The sequence below is a fragment of the Astatotilapia calliptera genome, chromosome 3, assembly GCF_964374335.1.
Source record: "Astatotilapia calliptera chromosome 3, fAstCal68.1, whole genome shotgun sequence".
Lineage (NCBI taxonomy): Eukaryota > Metazoa > Chordata > Actinopteri > Cichliformes > Cichlidae > Astatotilapia > Astatotilapia calliptera.
The window spans coordinates 43,788,901-43,808,436 of record NC_137424.1 but is presented as its reverse complement, the minus strand read 5'-3'; the positions used below and the strand labels follow the sequence as shown (position 1 = coordinate 43,808,436).

The 19,536-nt window shown below is 49.2% G+C and overlaps 5 non-coding genes across 5 annotated transcripts; all 5 read left to right on the top strand.

Moving 5' to 3' along the window:
- The first annotated feature begins 838 nt into the window (after positions 1–838).
- trnan-guu (transfer RNA asparagine (anticodon GUU)) lies at positions 839–912 on the top strand. Its single transcript has one exon. It is a non-coding gene; the product is annotated as a tRNA-Asn (tRNA).
- Positions 913–4,730: 3,818 nt separating this feature from the next.
- trnan-guu (transfer RNA asparagine (anticodon GUU)) lies at positions 4,731–4,804 on the top strand. The gene has a single exon. It is a non-coding gene; the product is annotated as a tRNA-Asn (tRNA).
- Positions 4,805–6,191: 1,387 nt separating this feature from the next.
- Positions 6,192–6,265, top strand: trnan-guu (transfer RNA asparagine (anticodon GUU)). Its single transcript has one exon. It is a non-coding gene; the product is annotated as a tRNA-Asn (tRNA).
- Positions 6,266–11,537: 5,272 nt separating this feature from the next.
- Positions 11,538–11,611, top strand: trnan-guu (transfer RNA asparagine (anticodon GUU)). The gene has a single exon. It is a non-coding gene; the product is annotated as a tRNA-Asn (tRNA).
- A 4,310-nt stretch (positions 11,612–15,921) lies between these two features.
- On the top strand, positions 15,922–15,995 carry trnan-guu (transfer RNA asparagine (anticodon GUU)). Its single transcript has one exon. It is a non-coding gene; the product is annotated as a tRNA-Asn (tRNA).
- The last annotated feature ends 3,541 nt before the right edge of the window (positions 15,996–19,536 follow it).

Sequence of the window (19,536 nt, the reverse complement as noted above, 5' to 3'; positions counted from 1 at the left end):
TGTTGGTTATACCATGTTATAACAATTGTGTTATAACCAGGACTGTCGTTTGATGAACGCAGTCAACTGTTTTATCAAGGGTGATATGCATCTTTGGGGTGGTGTTGTTCGTCCGCAACTGCATACTTGCTGTCAAGTTCATTACCTACAAGTCACATTTTTTAAACAATTAAGGCGGTATGGAGAAGAAGTACCAGAGCACCTCCATCCAGCCACCCGGTCCTCTCTCGAGGCCCCTGCTTGGCTTTACTCAGTCTCTGTTGCACAATCCTTTCACCCCACAACCGAAAACACCGGAACACCCTCCCCCAGTCCCCCGTCCAGTGTCGACACCTGTGTGTTGCGCGTTTTCAGTCTGTGTGGCACAATCGGTTAGCGCGTTCGGCTGTTAACCGAAAGGTTGGTGGTTCAAGCCCACCCAGGGACGATATTACAGTTATTGCCAGGTAATGCAGAATCCTGCACAAACGTGCAGTGCGACAGTTATGTTGGTTATACCATGTTATAACAATTGTGTTATAACCAGGACTGTCGTTTGATGAACGCAGTCAACTGTTTTATCAAGGGTGATATGCATCTTTTGGGTGGTGTTGTTCGTCCGCAACTGCATACTTGCTGCCAAGTTCATTACCTACAAGTCACATTTTTTAAACAATTAAGGCGGTATGGAGAGGAAGTACCAGAGCACCTCCATCCAGCCACCCGGTCCTCTCTCGAGGCCCCTGCTTGGCTTTACTCAGTCTCTGTTGCACAATCGTTTACCCCACAACCAAAAACACCGGAACACCCTCCCCCAGTCCCCCGTGCAGTCTCGACACCTGTGTGTTGCGCGTTGTCAGTCTCTGTAGCGCAATCGGTTAGCGCGTTCGGCTGTTAACCGAAAGGTTGGTGGTTCAAGCCCACCCAGGGACGATATTACAGTTATTGCCAGGTAATGCAGAATCCTGCACAAACGTGCAGTGCAAGTGCTTCCCAAAAAAGCACTGATTTTGTTTCACAATAGCGTCCATGCTAGACTCGGTCATTTGATGAACGCAGTCAACTGTTTTATCAAGGGTGATATGCATCTTTGGGGTTGTGTTGTTCTTCAGCAACTGCATACTTATTGCCAAGATCATTACCTTCAAGTCACATATTTTAAACAATCAAGGCGGTATGGAGAGGAAGTACCAGAGCACCTCCATCCAGCCACCCGGTCCTCTCTCGAGGCCCCTGCTTGGCTTTACTCAGTCTCTGTTGCACAATCCTTTCACCCCACAACCGAAAACACCGGAACACCCTCCCCCAGTCCCCCGTCCAGTCTCGACACCTGTGTGTTGCGCGTTTTCAGTCTGTGTGGCGCAATCGGTTAGCGCGTTCGGCTGTTAACCGAAAGGTTGGTGGTTCAAGCCCACCCAGGGACGATATTACAGTTATTGCCAGGTAATGCAGAATCCTGCACAAACGTGCAGTGCGACAGTTATGTTGGTTATACCATGTTATAACAATCGTGTTATAACCAGGACTGTCGTTTGATGAACGCAGTCAACTGTTTTATCAAGGGTGATATGCATCTTTGGGGTGGTGTTGTTCGTCCGCAACTGCATACTTGCTGCCAAGTTCATTACCTACAAGTCACATTTTTTAAACAATTAAGGCGGTATGGAGAGGAAGTACCAGAGCACCTCCATCCAGCCACCCGGTCCTCTCTCGAGGCCCCTGCTTGGCTTTACTCAGTCTCTGTTGCACAATCGTTTACCCCACAACCAAAAACACCGGAACACCCTCCCCCAGTCCCCCGTGCAGTCTCGACACCTGTGTGTTGCACGTTGTCAGTCTCTGTAGCGCAATCGGTTAGCGCGTTCGGCTGTTAACCGAAAGGTTGGTGGTTCAGCCCACCCAGGGACGATAAGTTATTGTCAGGTAATGCAGAATCCTGCACAAACGTGCAGTGCAAGTGCTTCCCAAAAAAGCACTGATTTTGTTTCACAATAGCGTCCATGCTAGACTCGGTCATTTGATGAACGCAGTCAACTGTTTTATCAAGGGTGATATGCATCTTTGGGCTGGTGTTGTTCTTCAGCAACTGCATACTTATTGCCAAGTTCATTACCTACAAGTCACATATTTTAAACAATCAAGGCGGTATGGAGAGGAAGTACCAGAGCACCTCCATCCAGCCACCTGGTCCTCTCTCGAGGCCCCTGCTTTGCTTTACTCAGTCTCTGTTGCACAATCGTTTACCCCACAACCGAAAACACCGGAACACCCTCCCCCAGTCCCCCGTGCAGTCTCGACACCTGTGTGTTGCGCGTTGTCAGCCTCTGTAGCGCAATCGGTTAGCGCGTTCGGCTGTTAACCGAAAGGTTCGTGGTTCAAGCCCACCCAGGGACGATATTACAGTTATTGCCAGGTAATGCAGAATCCTGCACAAACGTGCAGTGCGACAGTTATGTTGGTTATACCATGTTATAACAATTGTGTTATAACCAGGACTGTCGTTTGATGAACGCAGTCAACTGTTTTATCAAGGGTGATATGCATCTTTGGGGTGTTGTTGTTCGTCCGCAACTGCATACTTGCTGCCAAGTTCATTACCTACAAGTCACATTTTTTAAACAATTAAGGCGGTATGGAGAGGAAGTACCAGAGCACCTCCATCCAGCCACCCGGTCCTCTCTCGAGGCCCCTGCTTGGCTTTACTCAGTCTCTGTTGCACAATCGTTTACCCCACAACCGAAAACACCGGAACACCCTCCCCCAGTCCCCCGTGCAGTCTCGACACCTGTGTGTTGCGCGTTTTCAGTCTGTGTGGCGCAATCGGTTAGCGCGTTCGGCTGTTAACCGAAAGGTTGGTGGTTCAGCCCACCCAGGGACGATATTACAGTTATTGCCAGGTAATGCAGAATCCTGCACAAACGTGCAGTGCGACAGTTATGTTGGTTATACCATGTTATAACAATTGTGTTATAACCAGGACTGTCGTTTGATGAACGCAGTCAACTGTTTTATCAAGGGTGATATGCATCTTTGGGGTGGTGTTGTTCGTCCGCAACTGCATACTTGCTGCCAAGTTCATTACCTACAAGTCACATTTTTTAAACAATTAAGGCGGTATGGAGAGGAAGTACCAGAGCACCTCCATCCAGCCACCCGGTCCTCTCTCGAGGCCCCTGCTTGGCTTTACTCAGTCTCTGTTGCACAATCGTTTACCCCACAACCAAAAACACCGGAACACCCTCCCCCAGTCCCCCGTGCAGTCTCGACACCTGTGTGTTGCGCGTTGTCACTCTCTGTAGCGCAATCGGTTAGCGCGTTCGGCTGTTAACCGAAAGGTTGCTGGTTCAAGCCCACCCAGGGACGATATTACAGTTATTGCCAGGTAATGCAGAATCCTGCACAAACGTGCAGTGCAAGTGCTTCCCAAAAAAGCACTGATTTTGTTTCACAATAGCGTCCATGCTAGACTCGGTCATTTGATGAACGCAGTCAACTGTTTTATCAAGGGTGATATGCATCTTTGGGGTTGTGTTGTTCTTCAGCAACTGCATACTTATTGCCAAGTTCATTACCTACAAGTCACATATTTTAAACAATCAAGGCGGTATGGAGAGGAAGTACCAGAGCACCTCCATCCAGCCACCCGGTCCTCTCTCGAGGCCCCTGCTTGGCTTTACTCAGTCTCTGTTGCACAATCCTTTCACCCCACAACCGAAAACACCGGAACACCCTCCCCCAGTCCCCCGTGCAGTCTCGACACCTGTGTGTTGCGCGTTGTCAGTCTCTGTAGCGCAATCGGTTAGCGCGTTCGGCTGTTAACCGAAAGGTTGGGGGTCCAAGCCCACCCAGGGACGATATTACAGTTATTGCCAGGTAATGCAGAATCCTGCACAAACGTGCAGTGCGACAGTTATGTTGGTTATACCATGTTATAACAATTGTGTTATAACCAGGACTGTCGTTTGATGAACGCAGTCAACTGTTTTATCAAGGGTGATATGCATCTTTGGGGTGGTGTTGTTCGTCCGCAACTGCATACTTGCTGCCAAGTTCATTACCTACAAGTCACATTTTTTAAACAATTAAGGCGGTATGGAGAAGAAGTACCAGAGCACCTCCATCCAGCCACCCGGTCCTCTCTCGAGGCCCCTGCTTGGCTTTACTCAGTCTCTGTTGCACAATCCTTTCACCCCACAACCGAAAACACCGGAACACCCTCCCCCAGTCCCCCGTCCAGTGTCGACACCTGTGTGTTGCGCGTTTTCAGTCTGTGTGGCACAATCGGTTAGCGCGTTCGGCTGTTAACCGAAAGGTTGGTGGTTCAAGCCCACCCAGGGACGATATTACAGTTATTGCCAGGTAATGCAGAATCCTGCACAAACGTGCAGTGCGACAGTTATGTTGGTTATACCATGTTATAACAATTGTGTTATAACCAGGACTGTCGTTTGATGAACGCAGTCAACTGTTTTATCAAGGGTGATATGCATCTTTTGGGTGGTGTTGTTCGTCCGCAACTGCATACTTGCTGCCAAGTTCATTACCTACAAGTCACATTTTTTAAACAATTAAGGCGGTATGGAGAGGAAGTACCAGAGCACCTCCATCCAGCCACCCGGTCCTCTCTCGAGGCCCCTGCTTGGCTTTACTCAGTCTCTGTTGCACAATCGTTTACCCCACAACCAAAAACACCGGAACACCCTCCCCCAGTCCCCCGTGCAGTCTCGACACCTGTGTGTTGCGCGTTGTCAGTCTCTGTAGCGCAATCGGTTAGCGCGTTCGGCTGTTAACCGAAAGGTTGGTGGTTCAAGCCCACCCAGGGACGATATTACAGTTATTGCCAGGTAATGCAGAATCCTGCACAAACGTGCAGTGCAAGTGCTTCCCAAAAAAGCACTGATTTTGTTTCACAATAGCGTCCATGCTAGACTCGGTCATTTGATGAACGCAGTCAACTGTTTTATCAAGGGTGATATGCATCTTTGGGGTTGTGTTGTTCTTCAGCAACTGCATACTTATTGCCAAGATCATTACCTTCAAGTCACATATTTTAAACAATCAAGGCGGTATGGAGAGGAAGTACCAGAGCACCTCCATCCAGCCACCCGGTCCTCTCTCGAGGCCCCTGCTTGGCTTTACTCAGTCTCTGTTGCACAATCCTTTCACCCCACAACCGAAAACACCGGAACACCCTCCCCCAGTCCCCCGTCCAGTCTCGACACCTGTGTGTTGCGCGTTTTCAGTCTGTGTGGCGCAATCGGTTAGCGCGTTCGGCTGTTAACCGAAAGGTTGGTGGTTCAAGCCCACCCAGGGACGATATTACAGTTATTGCCAGGTAATGCAGAATCCTGCACAAACGTGCAGTGCGACAGTTATGTTGGTTATACCATGTTATAACAATTGTGTTATAACCAGGACTGTCGTTTGATGAACGCAGTCAACTGTTTTATCAAGGGTGATATGCATCTTTGGGGTGGTGTTGTTCGTCCGCAACTGCATACTTGCTGCCAAGTTCATTACCTACAAGTCACATTTTTTAAACAATTAAGGCGGTATGGAGAGGAAGTACCAGAGCACCTCCATCCAGCCACCCGGTCCTCTCTCGAGGCCCCTGCTTGGCTTTACTCAGTCTCTGTTGCACAATCGTTTAACCCACAACCAAAAACACCGGAACACCCTCCCCCAGTCCCCCGTGCAGTCTCGACACCTGTGTGTTGCACGTTGTCAGTCTCTGTAGCGCAATCAGTTAGCGCGTTCGGCTGTTAACCGAAAGGTTGGTGGTTCAGCCCACCCAGGGACGATAAGTTATTGTCAGGTAATGCAGAATCCTGCACAAACATGCAGTGCAAGTGCTTCCCAAAAAAGCACTGATTTTGTTTCACAATAGCGTCCATGCTAGACTCGGTCATTTGATGAACGCAGTCAACTGTTTTATCAAGGGTGATATGCATCTTTGGGGTGGTGTTGTTCGTCCGCAACTGCATACTTGCTGCCAAGTTCATTACCTACAAGTCACATTTTTTAAACAATTAAGGCGGTATGGAGAGGAAGTACCAGAGCACCTCCATCCAGCCACCCGGTCCTCTCTCGAGGCCCCTGCTTGGCTTTACTCAGTCTCTGTTGCACAATCGTTTACCCCACAACCAAAAACACCGGAACACCCTCCCCCAGTCCCCCGTGCAGTCTCGACACCTGTGTGTTGCACGTTGTCAGTCTCTGTAGCGCAATCGGGTAGCGCGTTCGGCTGTTAACCGAAAGGTTGGTGGTTCAAGCCCACCCAGGGACGATATTACAGTTATTGCCAGGTAATGCAGAATCCTGCACAAACGTGCAGTGCGATAGTTATGTTGGTTATACCATGTTATAACAATCGTGTTATAACCAGTACTGTCGTTTGATGAACGCAGTCAACTGTTTTATCAAGGGTGATATGCATCTTTGGGGTGGTGTTGTTCGTCCGCAACTGCATACTTGCTGCCAAGTTCATTACCTACAAGTCACATTTTTTAAACAATTAAGGCGGTATGGAGAGGAAGTACCAGAGCACCTCCATCCAGCCACCCGGTCCTCTCTCGAGGCCCCTGCTTGGCTTTACTCAGTCTCTGTTGCACAATCGTTTACCCCACAACCAAAAACACCGGAACACCCTCCCCCAGTCCCCCGTGCAGTCTCGACACCTGTGTGTTGCACGTTGTCAGTCTCTGTAGCGCAATCGGTTAGCGCGTTCGGCTGTTAACCGAAAGGTTGGTGGTTCAGCCCACCCAGGGACGATAAGTTATTGTCAGGTAATGCAGAATCCTGCACAAACGTGCAGTGCAAGTGCTTCCCAAAAAAGCACTGATTTTGTTTCACAATAGCGTCCATGCTAGACTCGGTCATTTGATGAACGCAGTCAACTGTTTTATCAAGGGTGATATGCATCTTTGGGGTTGTGTTGTTCTTCAGCAACTGCATACTTATTGCCAAGTTCATTACCTACAAGTCACATATTTTAAACAATCAAGGCGGTATGGAGAGGAAGTACCAGAGCACCTCCATCCAGCCACCCGGTCCTCTCTCGAGGCCCCTGCTTGGCTTTACTCAGTCTCTGTTGCACAATCCTTTCACCCCACAACCGAAAACACCGGAACACCCTCCCCCAGTCCCCCGTCCAGTCTCGACACCTGTGTGTTGCGCGTTTTCAGTCTGTGTGGCGCAATCAGTTAGCGCGTTCGGCTGTTAACCGAAAGGTTGGTGGTTCAAGCCCACCCAGGGACGATATTACAGTTATTGCCAGGTAATGCAGAATCCTGCACAAACGTGCAGTGCGACAGTTATGTTGGTTATACCATGTTATAACAATTGTGTTATAACCAGGACTGTCGTTTGATGAACGCAGTCAACTGTTTTATCAAGGGTGATATGCATCTTTGGGGTGGTGTTGTTCGTCCGCAACTGCATACTTGCTGCCAAGTTCATTACCTACAAGTCACATTTTTTAAACAATTAAGGCGGTATGGAGAGGAAGTACCAGAGCACCTCCATCCAGCCACCCGGTCCTCTCTCGAGGCCCCTGCTTGGCTTTACTCAGTCTCTGTTGCACAATCGTTTACCCCACAACCGAAAACACCGGAACACCCTCCCCCAGTCCCCCGTGCAGTCTCGACACCTGTGTGTTGCGCGTTTTCAGTCTGTGTGGCGCAATCGGTTAGCGCGTTCGGCTGTTAACCGAAAGGTTGGTGGTTCAGCCCACCCAGGGACGATATTACAGTTATTGCCAGGTAATGCAGAATCCTGCACAAACGTGCAGTGCGACAGTTATGTTGGTTATACCATGTTATAACAATTGTGTTATAACCAGGACTGTCGTTTGATGAACGCAGTCAACTGTTTTATCAAGGGTGATATGCATCTTTGGGGTGGTGTTGTTCGTCCGCAACTGCATACTTGCTGCCAAGTTCATTACCTACAAGTCACATTTTTTAAACAATTAAGGCGGTATGGAGAGGAAGTACCAGAGCACCTCCATCCAGCCACCCGGTCCTCTCTCGAGGCCCCTGCTTGGCTTTACTCAGTCTCTGTTGCACAATCGTTTACCCCACAACCAAAAACACCGGAACACCCTCCCCCAGTCCCCCGTGCAGTCTCGACACCTGTGTGTTGCACGTTGTCAGTCTCTGTAGCGCAATCGGTTAGCGCGTTCGATTGTTAACCGAAAGGTTGGTGGTTCAGCCCACCCAGGGACGATAAGTTATTGTAAGGTAATGCAGAATCCTGCACAAACGTGCAGTGCAAGTGCTTCCCAAAAAAGCACTGATTTTGTTTCACAATAGCGTCCATGCTAGACTCGGTCATTTGATGAACGCAGTCAACTGTTTTATCAAGGGTGATATGCATCTTTGGGGTTGTGTTGTTCTTCAGCAACTGCATACTTATTGCCAAGTTCATTACCTACAAGTCACATATTTTAAACAATCAAGGCGGTATGGAGAGGAAGTACCAGAGCACCTCCATCCAGCCACCCGGTCCTCTCTCGAGGCCCCTGCTTGGCTTTACTCAGTCTCTGTTGCACAATCCTTTCACCCCACAACCGAAAACACCGGAACACCCTCCCCCAGTCCCCCGTCCAGTCTCGACACCTGTGTGTTGCGCGTTTTCAGTCTGTGTGGCGCAATCAGTTAGCGCGTTCGGCTGTTAACCGAAAGGTTGGTGGTTCAAGCCCACCCAGGGACGATATTACAGTTATTGCCAGGTAATGCAGAATCCTGCACAAACGTGCAGTGCGACAGTTATGTTGGTTATACCATGTTATAACAATTGTGTTATAACCAGGACTGTCGTTTGATGAACGCAGTCAACTGTTTTATCAAGGGTGATATGCATCTTTGGGGTGGTGTTGTTCGTCCGCAACTGCATACTTGCTGCCAAGTTCATTACCTACAAGTCACATTTTTTAAACAATTAAGGCGGTATGGAGAGGAAGTACCAGAGCACCTCCATCCAGCCACCCGGTCCTCTCTCGAGGCCCCTGCTTGGCTTTACTCAGTCTCTGTTGCACAATCGTTTACCCCACAACCGAAAACACCGGAACACCCTCCCCCAGTCCCCCGTGCAGTCTCGACACCTGTGTGTTGCGCGTTTTCAGTCTGTGTGGCGCAATCGGTTAGCGCGTTCGGCTGTTAACCGAAAGGTTGGTGGTTCAGCCCACCCAGGGACGATATTACAGTTATTGCCAGGTAATGCAGAATCCTGCACAAACGTGCAGTGCGACAGTTATGTTGGTTATACCATGTTATAACAATTGTGTTATAACCAGGACTGTCGTTTGATGAACGCAGTCAACTGTTTTATCAAGGGTGATATGCATCTTTGGGGTGGTGTTGTTCGTCCGCAACTGCATACTTGCTGCCAAGTTCATTACCTACAAGTCACATTTTTTAAACAATTAAGGCGGTATGGAGAGGAAGTACCAGAGCACCTCCATCCAGCCACCCGGTCCTCTCTCGAGGCCCCTGCTTGGCTTTACTCAGTCTCTGTTGCACAATCGTTTACCCCACAACCAAAAACACCGGAACACCCTCCCCCAGTCCCCCGTGCAGTCTCGACACCTGTGTGTTGCGCGTTGTCACTCTCTGTAGCGCAATCGGTTAGCGCGTTCGGCTGTTAACCGAAAGGTTGCTGGTTCAAGCCCACCCAGGGACGATATTACAGTTATTGCCAGGTAATGCAGAATCCTGCACAAACGTGCAGTGCAAGTGCTTCCCAAAAAAGCACTGATTTTGTTTCACAATAGCGTCCATGCTAGACTCGGTCATTTGATGAACGCAGTCAACTGTTTTATCAAGGGTGATATGCATCTTTGGGGTTGTGTTGTTCTTCAGCAACTGCATACTTATTGCCAAGTTCATTACCTACAAGTCACATATTTTAAACAATCAAGGCGGTATGGAGAGGAAGTACCAGAGCACCTCCATCCAGCCACCCGGTCCTCTCTCGAGGCCCCTGCTTGGCTTTACTCAGTCTCTGTTGCACAATCCTTTCACCCCACAACCGAAAACACCGGAACACCCTCCCCCAGTCCCCCGTCCAGTCTCGACACCTGTGTGTTGCGCGTTTTCAGTCTGTGTGGCGCAATCGGTTAGCGCGTTCGGCTGTTAACCGAAAGGTTGGTGGTTCAAGCCCACCCAGGGACGATATTACAGTTATTGCCAGGTAATGCAGAATCCTGCACAAACGTGCAGTGCGACAGTTATGTTGGTTATACCATGTTATAACAATTGTGTTATAACCAGGACTGTCGTTTGATGAACGCAGTCAACTGTTTTATCAAGGGTGATATGCATCTTTGGGGTGGTGTTGTTCGTCCGCAACTGCATACTTGCTGCCAAGTTCATTACCTACAAGTCACATTTTTTAAACAATTAAGGCGGTATGGAGAGGAAGTACCAGAGCACCTCCATCCAGCCACCCGGTCCTCTCTCGAGGCCCCTGCTTGGCTTTACTCAGTCTCTGTTGCACAATCGTTTACCCCACAACCGAAAACACCGGAACACCCTCCCCCAGTCCCCCGTGCAGTCTCGACACCTGTGTGTTGCGCGTTTTCAGTCTGTGTGGCGCAATCGGTTAGCGCGTTCGGCTGTTAACCGAAAGGTTAGTGGTTCAAGCCCACCCAGGGATGATATTACAGTTATTGCCAGGTAATGCAGAATCCTGCACAAACGTGCAGTGCAAGTGCTTCCCAAAAAAGCACTGATTTTGTTTCACAATAGCGTCCATGCTAGACTCGGTCATTTGATGAACGCAGTCAACTGTTTTATCAAGGGTGATATGCATCTTTGGGGTTGTATTGTTCTTCAGCAACTGCATACTTATTGCCAAGTTCATTACCTACAAGTCACATATTTTAAACAATCAAGGCGGTATGGAGAGGAAGTACCAGAGCACCTCCATCCAGCCACCCGGTCCTCTCTCGAGGCCCCTGCTTGGCTTTACTCAGTCTCTGTTGCACAATCCTTTCACCCCACAACCGAAAACACCGGAACACCCTTCCCCAGTCCCCCGTCCAGTGTCGACACTTGTGTGTTGCGAGTTTTCAGTCTGAGTGGCGCAATCGGTTAGCGTGTTCGGCTGTTAACCGAAAGGTTGGTGGTTCAGCCCACCCAGGGACGATATTACAGTTATTGCCAGGTAATGCAGAATCCTGCACAAACGTGCAGTGCGACAGTTATGTTGGTTATACCATGTTATAACAATTGTGTTATAACCAGGACTGTCGTTTGATGAACGCAGTCAACTGTTTTATCAAGGGTGATATGCATCTTTTGGGTGGTGTTGTTCGTCCGCAACTGCATACTTGCTGCCAAGTTCATTACCTACAAGTCACATTTTTTAAACAATTAAGGCGGTATGGAGAGGAAGTACCAGAGCACCTCCATCCAGCCACCCGGTCCTCTCTCGAGGCCCCTGCTTGGCTTTACTCAGTCTCTGTTGCACAATCGTTTACCCCACAACCAAAAACACCGGAACACCCTCCCCCAGTCCCCCGTGCAGTCTCGACACCTGTGTGTTGTGCGTTGTCAGTCTCTGTAGCGCAATCGGTTAGCGCGTTCGGCTGTTAACCGAAAGGTTGGTGGTTCAAGCCCACCCAGGGACGATATTACAGTTATTGCCAGGTAATGCAGAATCCTGCACAAACGTGCAGTGCAAGTGCTTCCCAAAAAAGCACTGATTTTGTTTCACAATAGCGTCCATGCTAGACTCGGTCATTTGATGAACGCAGTCAACTGTTTTATCAAGGGTGATATGCATCTTTGGGGTTGTGTTGTTCTTCAGCAACTGCATACTTATTGCCAAGATCATTACCTTCAAGTCACATATTTTAAACAATCAAGGCGGTATGGAGAGGAAGTACCAGAGCACCTCCATCCAGCCACCCGGTCCTCTCTCGAGGCCCCTGCTTGGCTTTACTCAGTCTCTGTTGCACAATCCTTTCACCCCACAACCGAAAACACCGGAACACCCTCCCCCAGTCCCCCGTCCAGTCTCGACACCTGTGTGTTGCGAGTTTTCAGTCTGTGTGGCGCAATCGGTTAGCGCGTTCGGCTGTTAACCGAAAGGTTGGTGGTTCAAGCCCACCCAGGGACGATATTACAGTTATTGCCAGGTAATGCAGAATCCTGCACAAACGTGCAGTGCGACAGTTATGTTGGTTATACCATGTTATAACAATTGTGTTATAACCAGGACTGTCGTTTGATGAACGCAGTCAACTGTTTTATCAAGGGTGATATGCATCTTTGGGGTGGTGTTGTTCGTCCGCAACTGCATACTTGCTGCCAAGTTCATTACCTACAAGTCACATTTTTTAAACAATTAAGGCGGTATGGAGAGGAAGTACCAGAGCACCTCCATCCAGCCACCCGGTCCTCTCTCGAGGCCCCTGCTTGGCTTTACTCAGTCTCTGTTGCACAATCGTTTACCCCACAACCGAAAACACCGGAACACCCTCCCCCAGTCCCCCGTGCAGTCTCGACACCTGTGTGTTGCGTGTTTTCAGTCTGTGTGGCGCAATCGGTTAGCGCGTTCGGCTGTTAACCGAAAGGTTAGTGGTTCAAGCCCACCCAGGGACGATATTACAGTTATTGCCAGGTAATGCAGAATCCTGCACAAACGTGCAGTGCAAGTGCTTCCCAAAAAAGCACTGATTTTGTTTCACAATAGCGTCCATGCTAGACTCGGTCATTTGATGAACGCAGTCAACTGTTTTATCAAGGGTGATATGCATCTTTGGGGTTTTGTTGTTCTTCAGCAACTGCATACTTATTGCCAAGTTCATTACCTACAAGTCACATATTTTAAACAATCAAGGCGGTATGGAGAGGAAGTACCAGAGCACCTCCATCCAGCCACCCGGTCCTCTCTCGAGGCCCCTGCTTGGCTTTACTCAGTCTCTGTTGCACAATCCTTTCACCCCACAACCGAAAACACCGGAACACCCTTCCCCAGTCCCCCGTCCAGTGTCGACACCTGTGTGTTGCGCGTTTTCAGTCTGTGTGGCACAATCGGTTAGCGCGTTCGGCTGTTAACCGAAAGGTTGGTGGTTCAAGCCCACCCAGGGACGATATTACAGTTATTGCCAGGTAATGCAGAATCCTGCACAAACGTGCAGTGCGACAGTTATGTTGGTTATACCATGTTATAACAATTGTGTTATAACCAGGACTGTCGTTTGATGAACGCAGTCAACTGTTTTATCAAGGGTGATATGCATCTTTGGGGTGGTGTTGTTCGTCCGCAACTGCATACTTGCTGCCAAGTTCATTACCTACAAGTCACATTTTTTAAACAATTAAGGCGGTATGGAGAGGAAGTACCAGAGCACCTCCATCCAGCCACCCGGTCCTCTCTCGAGGCCCCTGCTTGGCTTTACTCAGTCTCTGTTGCACAATCGTTTACCCCACAACCAAAAACACCGGAACACCCTCCCCCAGTCCCCCGTGCAGTCTCGACACCTGTGTGTTGCACGTTTTCAGTCTGTGTGGCGCAATCGGTTAGCGCGTTCGGCTGTTAACCGAAAGGTTGGTGGTTCAAGCCCACCCAGGGACGATATTACAGTTATTGCCAGGTAATGCAGAATCCTGCACAAACGTGCAGTGCGACAGTTATGTTGGTTATACCATGTTATAACAATTGTGTTATAACCAGGACTGTCGTTTGATGAACGCAGTCAACTGTTTTATCAAGGGTGATATGCATCTTTGGGGTGGTGTTGTTCGTCCGCAACTGCATACTTGCTGCCAAGTTCATTACCTACAAGTCACATTTTTTAAACAATTAAGGCGGTATGGAGAGGAAGTACCAGAGCACCTCCATCCAGCCACCCGGTCCTCTCTCGAGGCCCCTGCTTGGCTTTACTCAGTCTCTGTTGCACAATCGTTTACCCCACAACCAAAAACACCGGAACACCCTCCCCCAGTCCCCCGTGCAGTCTCGACACCTGTGTGTTGCACGTTTTCAGTCTGTGTGGCGCAATCGGTTAGCGCGTTCGGCTGTTAACCGAAAGGTTGGTGGTTCAAGCCCACCCAGGGACGATATTACAGTTATTGCCAGGTAATGCAGAATCCTGCACGAACGTGCAGTGCAAGTGCTTCCCAAAAAAGCACTGATTTTGTTTCACAATAGCGTCCATGCTAGACTCGGTCATTTGATGAACGCAGTCAACTGTTTTATCAAGGGTGATATGCATCTTTGGGGTTGTGTTGTTCTTCAGCAACTGCATACTTATTGCCAAGTTCATTACCTACAAGTCACATATTTTAAACAATCAAGGCGGTATGGAGAGGAAGTACCAGAGCACCTCCATCCAGCCACCCGGTCCTCTCTCGAGGCCCCTGCTTGGCTTTACTCAGTCTCTGTTGCACAATCCTTTCACCCCACAACCGAAAACACCGGAACACCCTTCCCCAGTCCCCCGTCCAGTGTCGACACCTGTGTGTTGCGCGTTTTCAGTCTGTGTGGCGCAATCGGTTAGCGCGTTCGGCTGTTAACCGAAAGGATGGTGGTTCAAGCCCACCCAGGGACGATATTACAGTTATTGCCAGGTAATGCAGAATCCTGCACAAACGTGCAGTGCGACAGTTATGTTGGTTATACCATGTTATAACAATCGTGTTATAACCAGGACTGTCGTTTGATGAACGCAGTCAACTGTTTTATCAAGGGTGATATGCATCTTTGGGGTGGTGTTGTTCGTCCGCAACTGCATACTTGCTGCCAAGTTCATTACCTACAAGTCACATTTTTTAAACAATTAAGGCGGTATGGAGAGGAAGTACCAGAGCACCTCCATCCAGCCACCCGGTCCTCTCTCGAGGCCCCTGCTTGGCTTTACTCAGTCTCTGTTGCACAATCGTTTACCCCACAACCAAAAACACCGGAACACCCTCCCCCAGTCCCCCGTGCAGTCTCGACACCTGTGTGTTGCACGTTGTCAGTCTCTGTAGCGCAATCGGTTAGCGCGTTCGGCTGTTAACCGAAAGGTTGGTGGTTCAGCCCACCCAGGGACGATAAGTTATTGTCAGGTAATGCAGAATCCTGCACAAACGTGCAGTGCAAGTGCTTCCCAAAAAAGCACTGATTTTGTTTCACAATAGCGTCCATGCTAGACTCGGTCATTTGATGAACGCAGTCAACTGTTTTATCAAGGGTGATATGCATCTTTGGGGTTGTGTTGTTCTTCAGCAACTGCATACTTATTTCCAAGTTCATTACCTACAAGTCACATATTTTAAACAATCAAGGCGGTATGGAGAGGAAGTACCAGAGCACCTCCATCCAGCCACCCGGTCCTCTCTCGAGGCCCCTGCTTGGCTTTACTCAGTCTCTGTTGCACAATCCTTTCACCCCACAACCGAAAACACCGGAACACCCTCCCCCAGTCCCCCGTGCAGTCTCGACACCTGTGTGTTGCGCGTTTTCAGTCTGTGTGGCGCAATCGGTTAGCGCGTTCGGCTGTTAACCGAAAGGTTGGTGGTTCAAGCCCACCCAGGGACGATATTACAGTTATTGCCAGGTAATGCAGAATCCTGCACAAACGTGCAGTGCGACAGTTATGTTGGTTATACCATGTTATAACAATTGTGTTATAACCAGTACTGTCGTTTGATGAACGCAGTCAACTGTTTTATCAAGGGTGATATGCATCTTTGGGGTGGTGTTGTTCGTCCGCAACTGCATACTTGCTGCCAAGTTCATTACCTACAAGTCACATTTTTTAAACAATTAAGGCGGTATGGAGAGGAAGTACCAGAGCACCTCCATCCAGCCACCCGGTCCTCTCTCGAGGCCCCTGCTTGGCTTTACTCAGTCTCTGTTGCACAATCGTTTACCCCACAACCAAAAACACCGGAACACCCTCCCCCAGTCCCCCGTGCAGTCTCGACACCTGTGTGTTGCACGTTGTCAGTCTCTGTAGCGCAATCGGTTAGCGCGTTCGGCTGTTAACCGAAAGGTTGGTGGTTCAAGCCCACCCAGGGACGATATTACAGTTATTGCCAGGTAATGCAGAATCCTGCACAAACGTGCAGTGCAAGTGCTTCCCAAAAAAGCACTGATTTTGTTTCACAATAGCGTCCATGCTAGACTCGGTCATTTGATGAACGCAGTCAACTGTTTTATCAAGGGTGATATGCATCTTTGGGGTTGTGTTGTTCTTCAGCAACTGCATACTTATTGCCAAGTTCATTACCTACAAGTCACATATTTTAAACAATCAAGGCGGTATGGAGAGGAAGTACCAGAGCACCTCCATCCAGCCACCCGGTCCTCTCTCGAGGCCCCTGCTTGGCTTTACTCAGTCTCTGTTGCACAATCCTTTCACCCCACAACCGAAAACACCGGAACACCCTTCCCCAGTCCCCCGTCCAGTGTCGACACCTGTGTGTTGCGCGTTTTCAGTCTGTGTGGCGCAATCGGTTAGCGCGTTCGGCTGTTAACCGAAAGGTTGGTGGTTCAAGCCCACCCAGGGACGATATTATAGTTATTGCCAGGTAATGCAGAATCCTGCACAAACGTGCAGTGCGACAGTTATGTTGGTTATACCATGTTATAACAATCGTGTTATAACCAGGACTGTCGTTTGATGAACGCAGTCAACTGTTTTATCAAGGGTGATATGCATCTTTGGGGTGGTGTTGTTCGTCCGCAACTGCATACTTGCTGCCAAGTTCATTACCTACAAGTCACATTTTTTAAACAATTAAGGCGGTATGGAGAGGAAGTACCAGAGCACCTCCATCCAGCCACCCGGTCCTCTCTCGAGGCCCCTGCTTGGCTTTACTCAGTCTCTGTTGCACAATCGTTTACCCCACAACCAAAAACACCGGAACACCCTCCCCCAGTCCCCCGTGCAGTCTCGACACCTGTGTGTTGCACGTTGTCAGTCTCTGTAGCGCAATCGGTTAGCGCGTTCGGCTGTTAACCGAAAGGTTGGTGGTTCAGCCCACCCAGGGACGATAAGTTATTGTCAGGTAATGCAGAATCCTGCACAAACGTGCAGTGCAAGTGCTTCCCAAAAAAGCACTGATTTTGTTTCACAATAGCGTCCATGCTAGACTCGGTCATTTGATGAACGCAGTCAACTGTTTTATCAAGGGTGATATGCATCTTTGGGGTGGTGTTGTTCTTCAGCAACTGCATACTTATTGCCAAGTTCATTACCTACAAGTCACATATTTTAAACAATCAAGGCGGTATGGAGAGGAAGTACCAGAGCACCTCCATCCAGCCACCCGGTCCTCTCTCGAGGCCCCTGCTTTGCTTTACTCAGTCTCTGTTGCACAATCCTTTCACCCCACAACCGAAAACACCGGAACACCCTCCCCCAGTCCCCCGTCCAGTCTCGACACCTGTGTGTTGCGCGTTTTCAGTCTGTGTGGCGCAATCGGTTAGCGCGTTCGGCTGTTAACCGAAAGGTTGGTGGTTCAAGCCCACCCAGGGACGATATTACAGTTATTGCCAGGTAATGCAGAATCCTGCACAAACGTGCAGTGCGACAGTTATGTTGGTTATACCATGTTATAACAATTGTGTTATAACCAGGACTGTCGTTTGATGAACGCAGTCAACTGTTTTATCAAGGGTGATATGCATCTTTGGGGTGGTGTTGTTCGTCCGCAACTGCATACTTGCTGCCAAGTTCATTACCTACAAGTCACATTTTTTAAACAATTAAGGCGGTATGGAGAGGAAGTACCAGAGCACCTCCATCCAGCCACCCGGTCCTCTCTCGAGGCCCCTGCTTGGCTTTACTCAGTCTCTGTTGCACAATCGTTTACCCCACAACCAAAAACACCGGAACACCCTCCCCCAGTCCCCCGTGCAGTCTCGACACCTGTGTGTTGCGCGTTGTCACTCTCTGTAGCGCAATCGGTTAGCGCGTTCGGCTGTTAACCGAAAGGTTGCTGGTTCAAGCCCACCCAGGGACGATATTACAGTTATTGCCAGGTAATGCAGAATCCTGCACAAACGTGCAGTGCAAGTGCTTCCCAAAAAAGCACTGATTTTGTTTCACAATAGCGTCCATGCTAGACTCGGTCATTTGATGAACGCAGTCAACTGTTTTATCAAGGGTGATATGCATCTTTGGGGTTGTGTTGTTCTTCAGCAACTGCATACTTATTGCCAAGTTCATTACCTACAAGTCACATATTTTAAACAATCAAGGCGGTATGGAGAGGAAGTACCAGAGCACCTCCATCCAGCCACCCGGTCCTCTCTCGAGGCCCCTGCTTGGCTTTACTCAGTCTCTGTTGCACAATCCTTTCACCCCACAACCGAAAACACCGGAACACCCTCCCCCAGTCCCCCGTCCAGTCTCGACACCTGTGTGTTGCGCGTTTTCAGTCTGTGTGGCGCAATCGGTTAGCGCGTTCGGCTGTTAACCGAAAGGTTGGTGGTTCAAGCCCACCCAGGGACGATATTACAGTTATTGCCAGGTAATGCAGAATCCTGCACAAACGTGCAGTGCGACAGTTATGTTGGTTATACCATGTTATAACAATCGTGTTATAACCAGGACTGTCGTTTGATGAACGCAGTCAACTGTTTTATCAAGGGTGATATGCATCTTTGGGGTGGTGTTGTTCGTCCGCAACTGCATACTTGCTGCCAAGTTCATTACCTACAAGTCACATTTTTTAAACAATTAAGGCGGTATGGAGAGGAAGTACCAGAGCACCTCCATCCAGCCACCCAGTCCTCTCTCGAGGCCCCTGCTTGGCTTTACTCAGTCTCTGTTGCACAATCGTTTACCCCACAACCAAAAACACCGGAACACCCTCCCCCAGTCCCCCGTGCAGTCTCGACACCTGTGTGTTGCACGTTGTCAGTCTCTGTAGCGCAATCGGTTAGCGCGTTCGGCTGTTAACCGAAAGGTTGGTGGTTCAGCCCACCCAGGGACGATAAGTTATTGTCAGGTAATGCAGAATCCTGCACAAACGTGCAGTGCAAGTGCTTCCCAAAAAAGCACTGATTTTGTTTCACAATAGCGTCCATGCTAGACTCGGTCATTTGATGAACGCAGTCAACTGTTTTATCAAGGGTGATATGCATCTTTGGGGTTGTGTTGTTCTTCAGCAACTGCATACTTATTGCCAAGTTCATTACCTACAAGTCACATATTTTAAACAATCAAGGCGGTATGGAGAGGAAGTACCAGAGCACCTCCATCCAGCCACCCGGTCCTCTCTCGAGGCCCCTGCTTGGCTTTACTCAGTCTCTGTTGCACAATCCTTTCACCCCACAACCGAAAACACCGGAACACCCTCCCCCAGTCCCCCGTCCAGTCTCGACACCTGTGTGTTGCGCGTTTTCAGTCTGTGTGGCGCAATCGGTTAGCGCGTTCGGCTGTTAACCGAAAGGTTGGTGGTTCAAGCCCACCCAGGGACGATATTACAGTTATTGCCAGGTAATGCAGAATCCTGCACAAACGTGCAGTGCGACAGTTATGTTGGTTATACCATGTTATAACAATTGTGTTATAACCAGTACTGTCGTTTGATGAACGCAGTCAACTGTTTT